The sequence below is a fragment of the Pinus tabuliformis genome, chromosome 6, assembly GCF_031772625.1.
Source record: "Pinus tabuliformis cultivar Carrire ecotype Pingquan chromosome 6, CPIR1, whole genome shotgun sequence".
Taxonomy (NCBI): Eukaryota; Viridiplantae; Streptophyta; class Pinopsida; order Pinales; family Pinaceae; genus Pinus; species Pinus tabuliformis.
The window spans coordinates 1,747,354,350-1,747,376,909 of record NC_142292.1 but is presented as its reverse complement, the minus strand read 5'-3'; positions in this window follow the sequence as shown (position 1 = coordinate 1,747,376,909).

The window sequence follows — 22,560 nt, the reverse complement described above, 5'->3', positions numbered from 1 at the left end:
GATGTGGGATTCATTAAGGCCCTCCTTTGACGGATCACATCTTGTCGACATCAGCTCATTATCCAAGGAAGTTGATCTAGGAACAACCCCTTCAGTACTTTGAAGCTTGCCATGCCACAATGGCAAGTTTCTCACTTCCGCGACAGGTATACATCAATGACCTTCGACCGAAAGATTTTGCGTGGTGTTCGACGCCAAGTCCTTTATTCACACCACGTGAATTGTACTGCAGTACCTTGAGGGTCATTATCATTATCGGTGATTCCTCTCGCGCTTGTTAACGGTTTACATCATTGACCGGTAATCAAGCGATGTCTTTCCATGTTCGACTTCAGAACATTTCTCACATGGATCGACTTGTACTTAGAGTGAAGATTGAACGAGTTTGAAGACCCCGGATCTAGTTTCATCCATCCAGGCTGCGATATATATTCAGGAAAGATAAAGACATTGACATGTACATCATTGCAGCAGATAATCATCCTACTCAAAGGATGATAATTTCATCAAAATTATCAGTCTACCATCAGACGATTGTCTGTTCTATGTACAGAAAAATGAATTTATAAAGCTAAGCATGGGAATGCCCGCCTCAGCTAGATCATGAAAGCAGTATGAAAAATGATGTATTGTATTGTATCTTATTACAGGTCTCCTCCCAGCATTGGATGAACTTTGGATCCCCCTGATAAAGCATTTCGCCCGATAAACAGCCTCATACTTTAGGGGGCAACTGTTATAGACATTTTTGTGCCTGACATCATTGAGCATGAAATGTCCATAATCTAAGGGATCCAAAGTCCCTAAACATGTTGTTCCTACCCCTAGAGGAACAAGGCTAACAAACCACAGCAATTCATAGAAGTTCTCCACCAGAAACTGCTCAGAAGCAAGTCAATTCAGGATCATTTCAGTGGTTACACTAGTTGTTTGCGCTGAATGTCAAAGCCAACATTGGCTACCTGCGTTGAATGTCAACTGGAACACTAGCTACCTGCGCTGAACGAGAATGGACAAGTGGCAGGCTCATTTCTCAAGGTGTCAAAGCCCAGGAAGCTTCCAAAATGACACTTGCCTCAGGGAATTCGACTGGTGATGAGTAAGAGGTTCCAAATCTCCAAGTGGAAGCAAGAACCTCCAAGTGGACTCAAGAACTGACAGAGGGAGAGGACACTAGTCAGATCTCAGGCTGACTCATCCTCTCTCCAAACATCTATATATGGATCTCTCCTCCATGAGATCTAGGGGCTGGAATTTTGTTATTACAAAGAATTGCTGTTGGTTTGAGACTGGAATCATTGGGTGCTTAATGCTTTGAAGGGGGAAAAGAGAGGAATTCCATTTGCTGGGAAGGAGATGCTGGATTGGAGCCCTCTGGGTTGTATCTCTTCCTGAACCTTGTTATTCATCAATAAAGCTATCTTGGTTTCTCCTATATGCTGATGTATTTTGATGTATGAATGTATTAGTGTATTTGGTTTATTTCTAATCCTAAACTAGTTATGAATGTGAATATCTGTCTTTGTGTAGTGTTCTTCTCTTGTCGCAAGTAGCTGTTCTCTTGTGATCTTGTAGGAAGTTGAAGCTGGATAAGCAAGAAGGCAAGTAGCTGTGAACACCCAAAGAGAAGAGAGACCGGATCGAGGGACAAACGGAAGACACCAGTAAGTCTATTGATCTCTCTTCTTTCACATTTCATAAAGGAAGAAACCAGCATAGCTGTACTCGTTTGTTGCTAAGGCACTGTCACACCTTAGGTGGATAGGATCGTCTTGCATAGGCATTTTTCCCCACAACAGGTTGGGAGACTGACTACCAAAACTACACAAGGCATAGTCCAGGCTATCAAGAAGCTAAATGACTGCTGAAACTGCACAATGTAGAGTCCAGCATGGCTTGCTGAGGACTGAAACTGCACAATGTGTAGTTCTAGTCAGCAATGACATGCAAATGTAGCAAACTACATTACGCAATTTTTGGGGCCAACACGACACTGCCTTCCAGAATTTCACAACGAAAGCCTGGAGGCCATTGTTGGGTCAAATTTGCACAGCTTCCAGAGGGAAGTCAGAGCCTTCACTCTCAGAAATGCGCATTGCTAGCCGGGCAAGGCAAGGTCCGGGCCAAAGTAGCCCAGACCCGCTAATGAGTGACTCAAAACATGAAAAGTTCTGAATGCATGGCGAAGCTAAGTGTAAACAAGAGTGAATGATCATGCATGCAAACAATGAGTGCAAGATTCAGAAAACGGGAAAACAAGCATGCGTGTCAAGCGAGTCGCCGCAATGACGACCATTAGTGCAGAAACAATGTCATGCATGCGACAACAGCGAGATGCAATGAAAAACTTAAAACAAAGCTTCTACAAGCTAACATGCATTAACATGACAATAGTCGTTCAACAAAACTAAGCAAACAACATTCACACAAAGCGAAATACAAAAAGTGACAGAAAAACAACAAAATACATGAAAAGTAGACTTACCCGGAAAAAGATGAGCTGAATGTGCTGAAGAATACTATATGCAATGTGGGATGTCAGAGCTCCAAGATCAATGTGAGGAATGAGATCTGCAACATCGAATAAATAAGTCTTGATGAGGATGAGGCTCACGACGCACATGCCACAAATCTAAGAAAAAGCGACACTTGGAGGGAAGTTTCTAAAACGATCTTTGCATGTAACCTCTAGCTGTTAAAAATAGATCCCTAAAATCTAGGGATGTTTTTTGCTTTTTTCTTTTTCAGGAAAAGCAATCCATGCATGCAAATCAAGATTGCTCAGTCCTTGGGGGAACTAGTCAACCTGAAAGCACATGCAACAGTCTGCAAGCCTGGGGATGATAATTTGCGCAGTTTCTGGGCTGAGCAAGACTGGTTTTCTGTCGTGCATTGCACAATTTCTGGACTGAAGCCCTGACTGTCAGCAAAATTGCTCATTTTCTGAGCTGAAGCCCAATGTTGGGTTGAATGGCACATTTTCCAAAGGGAAGGCTGCTTGACTAGATTGCGCATTTCTGGAGCCCATCGAGCATCCCAAGTGGATTGCACAATTTTTGGAGGAAAGGCTAGTTTCCCTCCAGAATTGTGAAATTTTATAGGTGAGCACCTCAGCCAGAAAATTTACTAAGTCCAGAATGTCAGCTTGCGGTGGGAGATAAACGAGTAGACATGCACCAACTGGTAGGCCACTGAAACTCAATTGAAGCCTATGTACTTGCTTAGTGCAAGACATGCTACTAAGGATGGTTGGTAGGGAGGCTCCAAAACAAAGCTAAGGAAAAATTTTGGAGGGTGGTTGTAGCTGCTACAACAAGTTGCTGCTACATATTCTGCCTCTGTTGTGGAATCCGTTGGAACTGATTATTTGTGTGACCTCCAGGAGACAACTCATGATCCAAGACTCATAGCATAATCTGAAGTAGATACCCTAGTTTCTTTATTTCCATCGAAGTCTGAATCAGAGTATCCAATCAAGTTAAAGTTGCCCACTTGTGTATACTTAAGTCCAAAGTCTTGAGCTCCCTTCAAGTACTTTAGAACTCTTGTCGCATCAGACCAATGTCCCTCACGAGGATTTTGCATAAACCTGGAGAGGATTCCAACAACAAATGAAATGTCTGTCTTGTAGTAGTCAAGTAGTTGAGACTTCCTACAAGTTGTTTGTACTTTGTTGCATCCTCAAATTATTTTTCTTCAATGGATGTGAGCTTTAAGTTTTGTTCCATTAGAGTAGTCAAAGGATTTCACTAAGTATGATTTTCAGCGTGATAGAGGGAGGTGCGTAATATTATATGGAGGCATTGTGGTATGGGCAACATGCCAATTGAAGGAAAATCCTACACAGAAGGCAATTAGTTATGCTGCTGTTTGGACTGCGGGTATTTAAAAATAGGAAGTGAAATATATCCACACAACACGGGATTCAATGAGTGTTAGAGTGGTATATATGAAACTAGGAGTTGGACAAGCCAACGACTAATTATAAACGCAACTGTATAAACTAGGAGTGGGATGGTAGTGAACTGGGTCAACATTCAACGTAGCAGGAAAGCCGTTTTCTTGGGGATTTAGGCCCTTGAAAGTATTGAGAAATTTATCACAAACTTTTGAATTTTTTTAATAAAATTTAAGTCAATTTTTCCTCCTACCCATGAGCATATTTTCATTAGGGCCGTGGGCTTCTTTAGAGGCATTAGAGTGAATTATCTTGAGGATTTTTTTCTAAACTTCTAAGAGAATTTGATATCATTAGCCTTGTACCTTCATCATAAATCATTGTATCTTGGAAAGAGGCATTGGTGCTTCAACATTTGGATTTGTCAACCCTTCCAAGATTGTAAGAGCCCTTCTCATTTTCTAAAAGGCTCCCTCTCTCTCTCTCTTTGTAACATTGATAATAAAAGATCTTGTTTCTCTAGGGAGCTTTGGAATTTCCCATGGTATCCACACTCCTTATTTAAAATGGAGGATATCTTGTCTTACTAACTTAGTTTAGATCTAGTTCCTAACTTGTTTCTTGCTCTCATTGAAATAGATTAGCTTCATTTTCATTATTCAATGGTAGATCTAGATTTTCATTTGATATCTACTTGATCAATTTCTATTGTGATCTTATTTGTTACTTGATCTAATTTACTCTTGAGGAATTCTTATCTTTTATGACTTGTGTTTTAGTTTAAAATATTATATCTATAGTAATTATACTCTTTATCAATCTTATCTGTCATTTTTGAAGTAATTATTTCTTCTTAATAACTTGTAATTTTCTCTCTTCACTCTTATAAACTCTTGAAAACACCTTAAGTAAAGTGATAATTTAAATCTAATCATAACTCACTCTCATATAAAGAACAATCTATATTTAAATCACTTGTGTTATTCCTCTAATTCATTTTGTTTTAATGAGTAGATCCTTACTTACTTCTTTGGATCATTATTATAAGCTGATCTCATTGATATTTTGTGCTCTAAATGTTATAAGCTTATCATAAATGGATTGGTGTATCTATTAATTCTTTTTGAAGCATCTTGATTTAATTATATCATTGAAGCTAACTTTTGCATCATCAATTGCATATTAGCCTTAGGCTTGCATCCTTAAAATTTACCTCTGAGCATAAGCTTGATTAATAGAAAATTTAGGAAAAAATTATCCACTATTAAATTTAAGAAGCTTGACCCTTGAAAATAGTTAAAGTAGATGACCTTGCAGTTATCTCGTGGCCCAATCCCTTGTAGGAACAAAGACACTTAGGTTGCTAAAATTCTTGGGTAGGTATCATTAATGAGGCCATATGATCCAGATTGGATCATTATATTTTTTGTCATCCATCTCTATGCATTCAAAGTGGAATAAGTGGAGGAATCAACTCATGAGACCGTTTTTATCGGCAGGACCTGGTTTGGCAAAACAGGGTTCAAAACATTTTGGGAGTGTTTTGAGACATCAAACGATATTTTTTGGGGGTAAAAATTTGCCGCTTTAATGAAACACCATTTCATGTTGTTCTACGCACACATATCTTTCCAACGGTGCAAGAAGTGCATCAATCATAGGACGTACATAAAAGTTATGCCACTTGGAAGTTGACATTCCTATTTTCACACCTATAGTTCAGGAGGATGTTGCATCAGGCCCCAGTATTCATGGAAAATGGGCTAGACACGTGATTATGATGTAAAAGACTCTAAAATATTATATATTGTAACTCTAGCTAAGATTTGATGTAGTCAAAATTAACCACTAGTAGGTTACCGAGCTTTGTTATAACCAGATCACTAGGAGGAAGAGGCATTCCATTCTTTTTGAGAGAATTTTGTTCCATAGCTGAGCAAAGATATCCAAGAGAGATAGGAGGGCCACATGCATTACTTCTTTGTACCTGCATCCATATTTCTAGACAAAGAAAGAGAGCAAAACAACCTCACCTTCTAGTTGAGTTTTCTCCTGAAAGGGTTTCCCAGAGAGAATATCTTGTGTCTTATGTGTGTGTGTGTGAGCTTATTTTGTCATTCTTTACTTTTCTGCATAATTTCTATTCACATGCATGCACTAATTACAGTTAAATCTACATATCTTAAAGTTTTATAACACTGTAATAGTGTAGAAATTCATAATTTTAATATATATTATTAACAAATATGTTATGGCGAACTATCCAGTGGAATGTCCATGAAAATTATAGATCATTTGGTATCAAAGTAGGTTTCTTTGGGTATTCGTGGATATTTGCAGGCGATCTAGGTCAACATGGTCGAAAATCTTAAAACCCTAATCATGGTTGACGGATCTGTAAACGAAGCTCGTGATCCTGTAGAGGTGAGGTTTTCGCGGCTCAAATAATAAGTCGCAGATATAAAACGCAATGTAAGCCTCCTCATAGCGGCCCTAAGCAATAAGCAGGGGATATTTGGAGAATGTGGGGGTTGAATGCACAGGACAAATCAAAAGTGGGATTAGGAGAACATGAAGACATGAAGAAACAATCAAGAAATAACCCAGAAAAGATCAACCTAGTTTGGGTGTCGTGAATTAATCCCTGTTTAAAATGGAAGCAAACATCGATATCAAGCCATACCATGATGAGATTGATTCTCTGAAGCTAAATCACTAGTTGCAACATCTGGAATTTTATTTCAACATCCATTAGATCGAGGAAGGGAAAAATATCTCATTCGCGTGGCTAAAATTAGAGGGCCATGCACTGACTTGGTGGGAGAGCCACATGAAAACCCTAAGGTTGGAGGGAGAACTTCTAGTGACTAAGTGAGAGGATTTCAAAACTCTCATTAAGTCATAGTTTTATCCCATTGGGTATGTGGAGGACTAGTGGATTCGGTGGCATTACTTCAAACAAAATTCAGGCCAAAGTGTACAAGAGTACACCACATAATTCAGAAAGGTGGCTTTAATGCTGGGAATCTATCCAAAGGATCCAGATGTACTCCTTAATTATTTGGGGGATTTGCACTGCCATCTGTGCGAGCAAGTGATGATGTTCAAGACCAAGTCAATGGACGAGGCTTGTGTACAGGCATAATACTTGGAAAACATAGGCTTGAAAAGAGCGCAATCAAGTGGATCGAAGCGGAAGGAGAAACAATAAGCTTCTAAGGAGGGGAAGAAGAAGTAAAAAGGGGGAAGATATAAAAAGACGGTGACCACAACGCACCAACGTAAATATCCTAGCAACCAATGCAACTGTTGCAACATTGATGGCCATACATAGGAGAAGTGCTGGAAGTTGCATCCAGAACTAAACCTGAAGAAAAAGAAGAAATATAATAAGAAGAAGAATCTCATGGCTATGGATTCAAACAACCAATTTGAAAGCATCTCGAACATGGATGAGAAGATCATCTGCACGCCAGTGCAGAAGGTGGTGAATATGAGTAGCTTTCAACAACTAGAAGAGAAAGAAATGACCAAACTCTTCCATATAAATATATAGTTCAAGAAGACAAGTATTTATGCTCTATTTGACTCTGGATCGCAGGTGAATCTCATTATAGCAGAGCTAGTCAAGAATGTTGGGGCTGGAAGTTCATGATCATCCAAACTCATATCCATTGAGATGGGTAAATAAGGATGCAGATTTGAAGGTAACTAATCGATGCAAAATTATATTTGCTATCAGTGTTGATTTTATTGATGACATAGATCTAGATGTGGTTCCCCTCTATGTATGTGGAGTCGTATTTGGGAGTCCATACATGTACATGTTGATGCAATATTCATGAGGAGAGATAACTAGTATCGACTCGTCAATGATGGAAAATTGTTCATCATAAACATGCACAAAGGAAAGCTGAAAATATCATTGGTAAGTGACAACCAAGCCAAAAAATTGATCACTTTGAACTAGAAGTATGTTTTATTGCTTTTAAGAGAAAGTTAGACTAAAGAGGAGTCAATAAGAGGCAAGGCATCCCTAGAGGGGTGTACTACAAAACATAAACACAAATTAGAGGAGTTGTTACAAACATACAAGGATGTGTTCTGAGAGCCTAAAGGGTTACCATATATCAGAGAAATGGATCACGAGATCTAGCTATTGCCAGACTCCCCATAGCCAAATATTGTGCTGTACAGGCAATCCGTTATGGAAGAAATTGATGTGAAGCAACAGTGACAACGACTGTTGGAACATGGTGTCATTCGACCGAGTACATCACCATGTGGTTCACCCATCATCATTGTGCCAAAGAAGGATAGGACTTGGCGGATGTTTATAGATTACAGGGAGTTGAAAAAAATCACGCTCAAGAAAAAATACCCTTGCTCAGGATATATGATCTTCTAGATCAGTTGTAGCAATAAAAACACTTCACAAAGATGGACTTGGAGTCTGGATATCACGAGGTTCGAGTCAAAGAAGAAGATACATGGAAGACCGCCTTCAAAACCAGGCAAGGTTTGTATGAGTGGTTAGTCATGCCATTTGGCATATGTAATGCACCTAGTACGTTTATGAGATTAATGAATGATATACTGCGCCCTTTAAGAGATTCATTTGTTATTTTCTATTTGGATGATATACTGGTATATAATGCAACCTGGGAGGAACATATTTCACATTTGACACAAGTGCTAGAAACATTGAAGAAGCACCAGTTGCTAGAAAATATCAAGAAGTGCGAGTTTGTGAAACAGTCTTTGGTGTATCTAGGGTATGTGATCAGTGGAGGAGAACTAAAGATAGATCCTTCCAAGATGGATGACATCATGAAATGGCCAGTGCCTATTAATGTTTATGAGGTCAGGAGTTTCATTGGGGCAACACCTTACCTGAGGAAATTCATAGCCTCGTTTTCAGCAGTAGCAACACTACTCCATGCCATAACAATGACTGGCAAGAGTTTCTAGTGGGGAAAAGTTTAGAAAAGGGATTTTTAAGAGCTAAAGAAAAAGATCATCCAAGCACCATTTCTGGCATTACCAAACTTGCACCGACCTTTGAAGTGGAGACAAATGCGAGTGGGTATTCTATGGGAGCTATCTTGATGCAGGGAGGAAGGCTTGTATGCTACCATTCTAAAGTATTTCATGGGGAAGTTCTTAACTGCCCTACCTATGCCAAGGAACTCTATGCCATGGGGAAAGCTATGAAGATGTGGAAACATTATCTGATGGGAAAGGAGGTAGTAATCCATACATATCACTAGTCGTTATAGTACTTGTAGGCCTAAAGTAAGCTACAACATATCAAACATTATGAGTGGGTAGGGTTTTTACAGGAGTTTCATTTGGTAATCAAACACAATAAGGGAAATACAAACAAGTTGGCTTCCATGCTTTCAAGGTCACCCACATAAAAGATTACAACTTTGAGGACTCTTGTGCACATGGAGCCTTTCACCCATTAAATGCACATATATTGACAGAAGATGTAGTTTGTAGAAGATATCCAAAACTACAAGAAAGGGGTAGCATGCCCTTTAATAGATTGGATTGAGGGGATAACTTCTAGGTAAAGCTAAATGATACACCAGAGGGAAGGTGAAGGAGAAATTTCCTCACCTCATTAAGTAAAATATTTTGCCTCCCAAAATGGGGAGGTGTGATCCAGATTGGATCATTATATTCTTTTGCATCCATCTTAATGATTCAGAGTGGAAAACGTGGAGGAATCATCTCATGGTACTGTTTTTATCAGTGGGACCCAATTTGGCAAAATAAGGTTCGAAACTTTTTGGGAGCGTTTTGAGGCATCCAATGATTTTTTTTAGGTATTTGTTTTTTTTTGCTTTATCCAAACACCATTTCATATTGTTATATACACAGAGATCTTTCCAACAATGTAATAATCACATCAATCAGAGTCCATATGCAAAATTTATGCCACTTAGAAGTTGACCTTCCTATTTTCACACCTATAGTTCGGGAGGATGACGTGTCTGCCCCCATTATTCATAGGAAAGGGGCTATCCATTTGATTATGATGTAAACTACTCTTGAAGAGTCTATATTGTAACTCTAGTTAAGAGTTGATGTAGTCAAAATTAACTATAGTAGGCTATCGGGCTATGTTATAATCGGGCCACTAGGAGGAAGAGGCATTCCATTCTTTCGAGAGGATTTTGTTCCATATATGAGCAAAGATAGCCAAGAGAGATATGACGTAGAGAACACAGAGAGGATATTCACACTTTAGCAGCCCATGAATCACAAACATTAGTTCTTTTTACCTGCATCCATATTTCCAGAGAGAGAAAGAGAGCGAAGTGATCTCACATTCTAGTTGGGTTTTCTCCCAAAAGTGTTTCTACGAGAGTATATCTTGTGTTTTATGTGTGAGCTTATTTTTTCTTTATCTACTTTTCTGCATAATTTCCATTCACATGCATGCACTTATTGTGTTTAAATCTACATATTTTAATGTTTAATAGAACTATATTAGTGTAGAAATTCAAAATTTTAATATATATTATTATTAGATTGATTGTGACGAGTTGTTTAGTGGATTATCCATGATAGTTTATGGATCACCATAGCCTCCTCCCCAAGCACTTCTTCTAGCAACCTTGTTTGAAGACTAGTTTTGATAAATTAGGAGAAGGCATTCACCCTTAACATAGGCATATAATTAAAATCAGCCAAAATCCTTACATTACAAATAGATTAGTCTTGCACTCATTCATTTAACATTGTCTTTCAATTGATTATTTGTAACTGGAATTGTGGGCTAGTTATTTCCTTGCAAGCCTTTTCTTATATTTTTGTACTTGTCAATTCTTTGCTCATTTCATTTGAATATCATATCATCTTTAGTTGAAGTACACGATTTTTTTCCTTGCAAGTTGTGTTTGAATGTTATTTCTTATAGTTCTTACTGCTTATAATCTCTTGAACTAATGATTTTCTTGCAACATTTTCTATATTTGTAACTTGAAACATTTTCACTTGCAAGTATCATAATCTTGAACATTGTTATTAAGACATTGGTCTCTTACTTTTTATCTCATTAAGTGTCAAATTGATTTAATTGAATCTATATTTTAAAATACACATTGCTCAATAATAATTTCACTTGCTAATTAATCATAAATCAAGTTAACTTGAGAGGTAATTTCCTTGCCCTTGATCTCCTAGAACTTGCTATTTCCAAATTTTTTTCCTGTAGTCTTATCCTTAGGGACTCTCCCCCTTAGCTTACCTAGGAGATAACTTAAATGAAGTGGGTAGTGAATAGTTGACAAACCCTAATTTGAGCGTTGCACCATAAATACTATACCTTCTAGGGTTAGAAACTTTTCCCACATTTAGGTGTACATATTAGGTGTCAGTCCAGGGTAACTCCAGACTTGGCAGAAAAAACTGATTGATTGATTTCATTAGGTAACTATTGTTTATATACAGGAATGTGACTGATCAGTTCATCTACTTGATGACTGTTCACATTCCGGGTACACCCAACCGCTGAGGATTAGGTGTCAACAATTCCCCCCTTAATCTGAAGGGATGTTGGTGAGTCCAAGCATCGTTCTGAATCTTTCAAGCTTTTCTCTTCCAAGCGCTTTGGTGAAGATGTCTGCAATTTGCTCATTTGTGGAACAATGACGGAGATGGATTGTTTTGGCCTCAACATGATGTCGGATCAGATGATATTTAGTATTGATGTGCTTAGTACGATCATGGAACTTTGGGTTCTTGGCCAACTTTATTGCGGAGGTGTTGTCAATCATGAGTGGAGTTGATTGTACTTGTTTTACCTGCAAATCTTCAAGAATTTTCCTGAGCCACACAATTTCTTTCGTTGCTTCAGCTGCTGCCACGTATTCTGCTTCTATTGTGGAATTTGCTGGAACTGATTGTTTGTGTGATCTCTAAGAGACAGCTCCTGATCCAAGACTCATAGCATATCTTGAAGTAGATACTCCAGTTTCTTTGTCTCCATCGAAGTCTGAATCAGAGTATCCAATCAAGCTGAAGTCGTCCACCTGTGTATACTTGATTCCAAGGTCTTGAGTTCCCTTCAAGTACCTTAGAACTCTTTTTGCAGCAGACCAATGTCCCTCACAAGGCTTTTGCATAAACCTGGAGAGGATTCCAACAGCAAATGAAATGTCTGGTCTGGTAGTAGTGAGGTAGATGAGACTTCCTATAAGCTGTCTATACTTTGTTGCATCCTCAAATTCCTTTCCTTCAATAGATGTGAGCTTTAAGTTTTGTTCCATTGGAGTAGAAAGAGGATTGCACTCTGTCATGCCAAATCTGTTTAACAAATCTCCAATGTATTTCTTTTGAGAAAGAAATATGGATTTTGGATGTTGGGTTACTTCAATGCCAAGATAATAATGAACATAGCCCAAATCAGTCATTTCAAAACTTTTTCCTAATTCTTTCTTTATGGATGCAATATAGCTTTCATTGTTCCCTGTCATTAAAAGATCATCTACATATACCACAAGATATACAACTGTTTTGCCAACTTTCTTGACAAATAAAGTTGCATCATCAAGATCAAAATGATTGAAGTTGAGTTTCAGAAGATGCTCAGTTAGTTTTTCATACCAGGCTCGTGGTGCTTGTTTGAGGCCATACAAGGACTTCACAAGTTTGCATACTTTATGTTCATGTCCTTTCACAGCAAATCCTTCAGGCTGGGACATAAAAACATTCTCTTTTAGATCTCCATTCAAGAATGCAGTTTTTACATCCATTTGATGGACTTTCCAACCGTTCTGAGCAGCTAGTGCAAAGAGTGTCCGGATGGTGGCCCATTTTGCTGTGGGGGCAAAAGTTTCCTCATAATCAACCCCTTCCTTCTGTGCAAAACCTTTTGCCACAAGCCTAGCTTTTTGCTTGTCAAGTGAGCCATCAGCTTTGTATTTGTTCTTGTAGACCCACTTGCAGCCAATTGGTTTGGTTCCAAATGGAGGATCAACCAGCTTCCAAGTGCCATTCTTTATGAGGGCATCATACTCCTTTTGCATCGCTTCTTTCCATTCATCATGAGAAGCAGATTCTTTGAAGGAAGTTGGTTCAAAATCTGTAGACAAGTTCAATTCACAATCATAAGTAACATCCATATCAACAGGTGAATTAGAGTCATCTACATCACCTCCATCTTGTCGGTTTGTATTTCTGGTTCCTGTTTTTCCAATTTCATCAGATGAACACTTTCAAGTGTCTTTGTCAGCCACTTTGGGGGACCTTTCTGAGATGGTCCAGGTTGCTCTGTTGATTGAGTTGGGACTGAATCAAGATTGAGTCTCCCAATTCTATCAATTACATCACTTAAAGGATCATCCGGTGTTGGATTTTCATGCAGGGGAGATTGTTCTTCAGAAGAAGATTCCACATGTTGATCTAGTATAGGAATCCCCCCTTCAAGATGTGGAATCTGATTATCAAACTCTTGAAATGATTTCGTTTTTGTGAATCTATCCAAGCGATCAAGTTGCCGCTCAACAACACTGTCAGATTTGGATGATTCAAGAAAAATGACATCTCTAGATACAACAAACTTTTTATTTACTTCATCATAGAGACGGTATGCTTTAGAGGTGTTTGAATACCCCAGGAAGATACACTTGCGACTTCTAGCACCAAGTTTGTTTCTATGTACCTTTGGTATCAAAGCATAACAGGTGGAACCAAAGATCCTGAGATGTTTTACCGAAGGAACATGTACATACCACAATTCATAAGGAGTCTTGTTTCTTATAGCATTAGATGGACATCTAGTCTTTATATATGCAGCACATAGAACAGCATCAGCCCAAAACATTATCTTTACATTTTTGAAGAAAAGCATGGATCGTACCATATTCAAGATTGTTCTATTCATTCTTTCTGCTACACCATTCTGTTGGGGATTATAAGGTACAGTTGTTTGATGTTTGATTCCATGTTGGCGAAGATAGTTGTCAAATTCATTTGATGTATATTCTTTTCCATTATCAGTGCGAATAGACCCAATATGAGATTGTGCATCATTTTCAATCCATTTATGAAAATTCTTGAATGTTTGAAAAGCATCAGATTTGTTCTTCAATAAATAAACCCAACACATTCTGGTGTAATCATCAATAAATGTCATGATATATTTATTTCCATTTGCAGAAGGAACATGCATTGGACCACATAAATCTGAATGAATGAGTTCAAGCTTCCTATGTGCTCTTGAATGTGAATCATGAAAAGACTGTTTGCTATGCTTTCCTAGAATGCAAGCATCACATTGCTTATGTTTCCTAGGAATTGTAGGCAAACCAGCAACACCATTTTTCTTCAATAAGCGGAGACTGTCATAGTTTAAATGTCCAAATCTAGCATGCCATAATAAACTTGATGGAAGTGTACCTTCTTCATGATGAGAAATATATGAGAAATGTTGTGCATGAGCAGAGGTTCCTTGCAATTTGAGAAGCCTTTCTTCTTCTATTCCCCTCATGACAAGTGAGTGGTCAGATGCTTTTCTTACCTCAAGCTTGCCATCAAACATATGAATGGAGTGACCTTGCTGGCGGATGTGGACCAAGGACAACAAGTTTCTCTTGAGCTGTGGGAGATATAGAACATGATCCAGAAGAAAGTCTGGAAGACCAGGCAGTTTAAGCCTGATTGTGCCAAGCCCTGATGGCTTGATTTTTGACTGATCTGCAAAGTATACTGCTCCATCAACATTGTCAGTGAAATCTTCAAAAAAATCTTTCCTATGAGTCATATGACAGGTTGCTCCTGAATCAAGCAACCAATCATTTTTCGAAGAAGCAAGTGAAGCATTAAACAAATCTTCATTTACTCCAATGTTACATTGTGCCTCAATATAGTGAGTGGATTCAGGTGCTTTACCTTTGTCTGTATCATCAGTTTTACCTTTCTGCTGGTTTCTTTTCTGCTCAATTTTGTCCCATGGTAGCTTGCATGTAGAAGCATCATGTGATCCATTTCGTTTGCAGCGAATGCAATGCAGATCTGCTTTTTCTGCTTGAGAGTGTCTGCCCCCCCTGCCTCTGAAGTATCTTCCTCTTCCTCTTCGTCCACCTCTTCCTCTTGTAGAATCATGAGCAGGATGCTTTTCTTTATGAGCAAGGCAAACAGTCTCTTCTGAAGATTCAGGGACTGTCTTCTTTCCAAAGGCTTTCTCTCTTTCAGCGAACTTTTTCACAAGAGAGTCAAAGGTTATATCTTTAAGATTTCCATTTGCTTGTAAAGACTCAAGGTAATTGGAGTAAGTAGGATAGAGTGCCTTGAGAAAAGCAATAAGAGGGATATCCAACTCAACTTTAGTGGATTTGATATCATGCATTATGGATTTAACTTCAGATGAAAGAGCAAGAGGATCATTATTTTTCAGTTCAAGAGTGAAGAGTTTAATCATGAGCTGAACAACTTCAAGTGCAGAATGTGAGTCATAGAGTTCTTTGAGCTTTTGTAAAGCTTCAAAGGCAGTTGAATATGATGAAATATGGCGACTTACTTCTTCATTTACAGATGCTGCGATTAATGCATATGCTTTGCTGTTCTTGTTATCCCAAATGACGAGCTCTTTGTCTGATGTAGGCTGTACTGGGTCATTGTCTCCTTCTCCGACACACACTCCCTTCCACAACTCATTGAAGATGAGGGTGTGTTTTATCATCCGGGACCATTCAGGATAGTTCTCCTTGCCAGTGAGAACTATCCCTACCATAGAGATGATTGAATGCATTCTGTAAAAATTCTTCTGCTGATAAAAAAAAACTTCCTTATGTCACAGCCTTCAAATCCCTCTAATGTTTGATAGAAGCATCAACATTTCATTGAAATGATAACTTTTCAATGCATCATTACCATAAAAAAAAACTGTGTAATACTACTATAAAACGCGCAATACCACAAATGCTTTGATATATAAAACACTTTGACTGATATATATAAACTGCGCAATACTTTGAATGCTTTGAAAACTGCTTATATAAACTGCGCAATACTAGGAACTCAACACGTATTGTGGACTACCAAGACGGTGATTAGGATTGGTTCTGTCCATGTAAATGCTATTCAGCTCCATTAAGTAGGTGGCCACGTTCACTCTGTGGGTTAAGAGCCATTGGTATGAGTGGATGCAATGTTGGGTTTAATCCAAGATGGATCTTAGACCGCCAAAAAGATTCTGGACGTGTACCTCACCAATGCGGAATCCCATCCAGAGGCAGAGGGTGAGGACGTTGTTCCTCATAGTGGTAGTCTGCCATGGAAGCCTGCACTGCGGAGTGTGCAAGAAACCAATTGCAAGATTCAAACTGCCAGGAGAAACCGAGTCAGATTTAGCTCTACTCAAGAGAATGGAGAGGTTTTCTGAGCAGTTCGCTTCGGCCACATATGCATTATTGCGAAAGTCGGAGAGATGGGAAGAGTCTGATTAGAAGGATGAAAGCTTAGATCGATAATCGTTGTAAATAAAGGCCAGGTTAACAATGTGACGACTTTTGAGGACACGCAGCTCAGGGTTTATGGACATAAAAAGAAATAGAAAAGACGCAATTGAGAGAAACTCCAGCCACAACAGTCTCGATGGAAGAAATCAAGATGGAGTCTCGCAGAAAATATCTGGTGATCTTCATGGCCTCAATCGCAGCAACTGTGATGAATATGAACACATGTTAGCGGAGAGCCGGATAAGAACCTCACTGAACCAGCAATGGAGATGGTTACATCAACCACATTCCCTAGAGCGCTCAAAACATAGATGGAATAATCTGTACAAAAGCTACGAACCCATTTTCTTGAAGTACGCGGAATATTCACCCAACGGTTTTGGAGGGCAGACTATACCAAACAATTTGGAGGGCGGACTATTCACTGCAAGAATAAAACATATACTGACACCCAACAGAACGGTTTAGAGTCGGCTTCAGGCAGCTGACACCATCAGCAGCGCAGCTTATTATATGGAAAATTGAGCAGCGTATTATATGGAAAATCACAGATGGAGCAGGTCTGGCAATGAATAATGCTAAATCGCAGGTGGAGCAGGTCTGAGACAAGCGTTATGGACAGAGCGCAGTTATGGACAGAGGCAGAGGTCAGGACAGAGGAGTTACAAGGAGCATAATAGCTAAAACAAGAACCTGGCTCTGATACCATGTCAGGCCAGGGTAACTCCAGACTTGGCAGAAAAAACTGATTGATTGATTTCATTAGGTAACTATTGTTTATATACAGGAATGTGACTGATCAGTTCATCTACTTGATGACTGTTCACATTCCGGGTACACCCAACCGCTGAGGATTAGGTGTCAACATTAGGTGACAACATAACCAACACATATGGTTTTCTTTCTTGAGGGTTCCGAATTGTTCCTTTTTTCCTTAGGAACGTGAATGTAGACAGGACAACCAAATATTCTAATATGCCCAAACTCTAGCTTTAGTCTAGAGAATGCTTCTTCATGAGTCATACCTTCCAAAATTTGAAGAGGACTTCTATTTTGAATGGACGCAACTGTCAACAATGCCTCTCCCCATAAGAATAATGGTAAATATAGATCATGTATCATAACCTGGACAAATTATTCAATGAACTTGTTATTTCATTCTACTACACCATTATGTTGAGGATTATAGGGAAAATCCAGGTCCCTCTTAATCCCAACCTCCTTATAGAAAGTTACAAGTTGTTTTCGAGGTGTATTCTCCTCCATTTTTAGATCTCAAAATATTGATATTCTTACCTGTAAAGTTTTCCACTTTAGCTTTGAACTCTCGAAACTTGGTGAACATTTCATCCTTGCACTTCAAGAGATAGATCCATGTCTTACAAGAGAAGTCATTAGTGAACGTTACATAATACAATGAATATCCATGTGATCTCATAGGCATCAGACCACATACATCAAAATGAATCAAATATAAACCTTATTTAGATCTATTTTCGTTACGTGGAAATGGTTTTTTGATGTTATTTCCAAGTGCACAACCTTTACATACACCATCATGCTCTATCTACAATTTAGGTACTTCTGAAACTATTTGAATCAATTCAAGTCATGCTCTATAAAGAATGTGACCATATCTTCTATGCCATAACTCACTTGGGTTAATTTCATCATGCATTAGGGCTTGAGATGGTTGACTTAAAAGTCTATACAATATCCCATCATGAATCCAAATAACTCTAGCATTATCTATACTAGAGCCATTGGACCATACTAGTACTTTACCATCCACAAAATCTACTCTATCTCCCTTATCTCCCAAATATGAAATAGAAACAATATTATTTTTCAAACCTGGTACATATATAACATTGTTGAGATGCACATTATTACCAGATTCCAGATCTATGGATGCTTTTCCAACTCCTTTGACTACATAGTTGTGTTTGTCTCCAAGCTCAACCCTCTGGGACAACCTCTTTTCTATCATGCTAGAAAGATTTCCATGCTCTCTGGTCATATGCCATATGACTTGATGCACCACTATCTACTAGCCATTCATCATTATTTTCAATGGAACATGTTAGGGAGGAAGAGTAAAAGAAATCTTTGTCACCTTTAGCCTTCTTTGGATGCTTATCTTCAACATAGGCTGTGGGAGAATGTTGTTTTCCCTTTTTCTTTTTGTTGCTAGCCACCATAGTACAATCCGTTTTAAAGTGTCCAAGTCTATGACAACCATAACATTGAATCTTTGAAATGTCCTTATTTTGGGAAAAATTATTATGTTGAGAGGGAAACTTCTTCTTTCATGTGTTCTTGAAGTGATATGCAAATGCTTGAGAAGCTTCTTCCTTCTTCACCAACGCTTTGATACCACGTTAATTTTCTAAGTGCAATGAACGCTGACACAATATTTTTTAAAGATCGATAATTCTTTTGATGTTGATCTTCTTCTAAAATTGTTCCAAGATATCATTCAACAATTATGCTTCAAAAATTCAACCATACAAGAACATTTGAACAATAGAGATCACAATGCACAAAGAGAAGACAATATTTATCTTGGGAAAACCCACATATGGGAAAAACCTAGCAACCATTTTAATAGAGAAATTATTTTATTTAACAAGAGACACACCTAGATTTATGGTCATACTTGGTCATCCCCTCCAAGTCAAGTCTCCCAATTTGATCTAACATTTTGTACTGCTCATTCTTTCCTAGAATTTTGGCGCTTCTGCAACTACTAGGTTCCCCAAAATTTCGGCCCCTGCAATTGCCTAAAATTTTGGCCCCTTGCAACTAAACTACCCAGAAATACTACGAAATAGGAGAGAGAGCATCTATCCACACGTGCGAACTTCAAAGAGAAAGAAAGAGATGCAATTCATCTCTTTTTTCGACCTCTTCGTCCTTCTTGTCCCTCACTTGCTTGCCCAAAAAATGCTTATGGGATGAGATGTGAATTGGTGGAGGAAGAATGTGATCACGATGCCTTTATATAGTGACCTGTATTGGTCCAAGGGGTGTGTCTTTTGCTTGGGTTGACTTGACTTAGAGGGATGCCAACTTGGCAACTTTTGGAGCAAAAAATTACAATTAAAAAATTCAAATTTTCTTCTTTTAAAATTCGCAATGGGACTTTGACTCAAAATAATTTTTATTTTGACTAACATTTAAAATATGCTTTATGTTAGTGTCCTATGTTATAGTAATCAAAGTAAATCTTAGTCTTTTATTATTTTGGTCAATTTGTAAAGTGCTACTATGATCTCATAGAGATCAGCTCGATAAGATATATTAAAGTTTGAGTGGTAAATAAATATCAAGTTGTCAATGTTTTAAAAGGTCTAGGTTTAGTGAGTTTAGGGTAATGTGTCATCCAAGTCATGAATGAAAATAATAGTGGGTTTGGGTTTTCCATCATTGAGTCGAGTTAAGTGGTGTCTTTTCAATTCAGTGGCAAGGTTAAATCGAATATTTCATCATATCATCATTATCACAAGTTTTTTCTGCGCTTCTCCATATCGCTGTGCTTCAATATTTTAAATTTGTAAGTAATCAATGTAATTAAAGGGAGGCTTGGACTGCGTGGAAGATGAAAAATACATGCATTGGATCTTAAAAATTCCATCAAGAAAGTTTCTTGTCCTCCTTAGATGCTTTGAACAACAAAGAAAAGTTGTTGCGTTTTAGTCGCAGGGGATCCATTCCGCTTCTACCAGTTGAATGTTTCTTTCTACCACAACCACCCTTAGGTTCGATATCTCTTTTTTCTTGCATAATTCATGTTGTTTACTGTTAGACTCATCTTTAATAATCAAGGAGAGTGCTCATATGAGCTTGAAACCCTCATAATCTTCACCTTGCCGCGCTTTTCTTGATGCGCCTGCGTTATGGTAAATTGCTGCGCACATAACAAATAATTGTTGCGTTTTTGCATGTGACTAAATTTCTTGCAGTCTAATTATTTTAATACACAGGTTCACCATTCAAAATATTTTTCAAAACTTTCATCTAAACCCTAATTCCACGATTGCTGCATTCTTTCTATGCTACACCGTTGAGCACTTTTATTGCATTTTGAAACCCTGGAAGTCTCTCCTTGTGATCCATGAAAACACCAAACAGGAAGAAAAGGTACAGAGGGGGTGACACAGTCAAATTTGAGCCTCAAGACCTTACCTTGGTAAATTCATATCTAGCTATTAGGGTTGGATTTGAGCAGATTGGCTGCATTAAGTTTTGTGAAAAAATATAAGATTACAATGTACAAGTGACCAAAGAATTTTCTTTAAACTTCACTGGTGTAGAAGCCAAGGTGGGAGATTTAATGTTCCCAATGTTAGAAGTTACTATCAGCCGCTACAAAGATCCCTTTGCATGGAGACCAATGGTTCAAGGGCATGCCTTTAGATATAGCCAATTACAAATATTTTCTAAAACCAAAGTATAAAAACAAATAATATTGGGCTATTGTACCAAAATAATATCTTATTGAACCTTACAACAAACTACTCAAGGTGATTCAAAGATATTTCACTTGTGAAGTTAGATTTGGAAGGGTTTATTAGTATCACTTTGGGATGTTGATGCATTTTACAGGTAAAAGTCCTTTAAATCTATCTTTATACTTGTTTAGGAGCATTGGTAAGATGGAAGATAAGGTTCAAGGTAATAAGAGTCAAATGGAGCCCAATATCTTTTGATTTATTCTTGATCAAATTTTTAGTGGTGGAAGAGCCGAGGAAGGAAAATATTTCATGGCAAGAATTTTTGATTTCATCCAAATTGACAACTAAATTTTCAAGTAATCCCTGGAGCAAAAAGGATAAACCCTCATCAGTGGCAAAGGATGTTCAAACAGCAGTAGAAAGCTCAGTCAAAAGGCCACAGACTTTAGTTGACTCATCTGACAAGAAAAAAGGTAAAAAAAATATTTCTCTCCTGAAGTGGTGGAGGTTTCCAAGAAACCACTCATAAGAGCTGCTACAAGGTTACCCACTGAGAAAACACTTGAACAACCTACTGAAGTTAAAGACACCAAATCAGAGAAAATTGATTTAGATGACAGGGATAAGGAGATTATGGAGATACATGAATAGTTGAAAAAATCTCATTTAGTTATTTCTTAGCTTCAACATGACAATAGGGAGTTGAAAAAGAACATTTTGGAGAAGTCACCTAATACTAATGACAAAAAAACTATGATTAAGACAACTCCACCTACCACCAAATCTAAAGATAAAAGGATGGCAGAAATTGAGGACATCCAGGAGCTAGAGACCTCAAAATCAATAAGCCCTGTAACTAGATCTCCAACCAGGAAATTGAAGCTACAGAAAGAAATTATAATGAAAGGAGAGTCAATGCAAGAGAAGTAGAAGACTAAGTTGGATGAAGGAAAACACACTTTCCATAGGCTAAGGAAACAATGGAGGAAAGATAAAGATGAAATCAGTAGGATTAGAGGACAACATGAAAGGGCTAAACAAAATATACATGACCACCTGAATTGATGTGGGCCAACACTGTTTGAAGCTAAGTATATGTTGAGGAGAACTCTTCCCCTACACATACAACTCAAGAACTTTTACAGGCAAAATGTCACCTTGAAAAAGGAACTAGGGACTACAGAACAAGAGTTACAAGAGGCATTGTAGGAGAAACAAAAGGAAGAAAGAGGAAATCTGGACTTGTTAGCTAAGACAACTAAGGTTTGATTTTGGACAGGTAACCAAGATTAATTTTGTTTTTTTCCTATTGTTTGAGTGCACTATCCTATACCATTCATATCCTCGCATTCTTGGAAATATTTTGCAAAGAAGGCAAGTGACACAGTAACACAACAAATTTGTTGCGCTACTGTCATGACCACCTGAATTGATGTGGGCCAACACTGTTTGAAGCTAAGTATATGTTGAGGAGAACTCTTCCCCTACACATACAACTCAAGAACTTTTACAGGCAAAATGTCACCTTGAAAAAGGAACTAGGGACTACAGAACAAGAGTTACAAGAGGCATTGTAGGAGAAACAAAAGGAAGAAAGAGGAAATCTGGACTTGTTAGCTAAGACAACTAAGGTTTGATTTTGGACAGGTAACCAAGATTAATTTTGTTTTTTTCCTATTGTTTGAGTGCACTATCCTATACCATTCATATCCTCGCATTCTTGGAAATATTT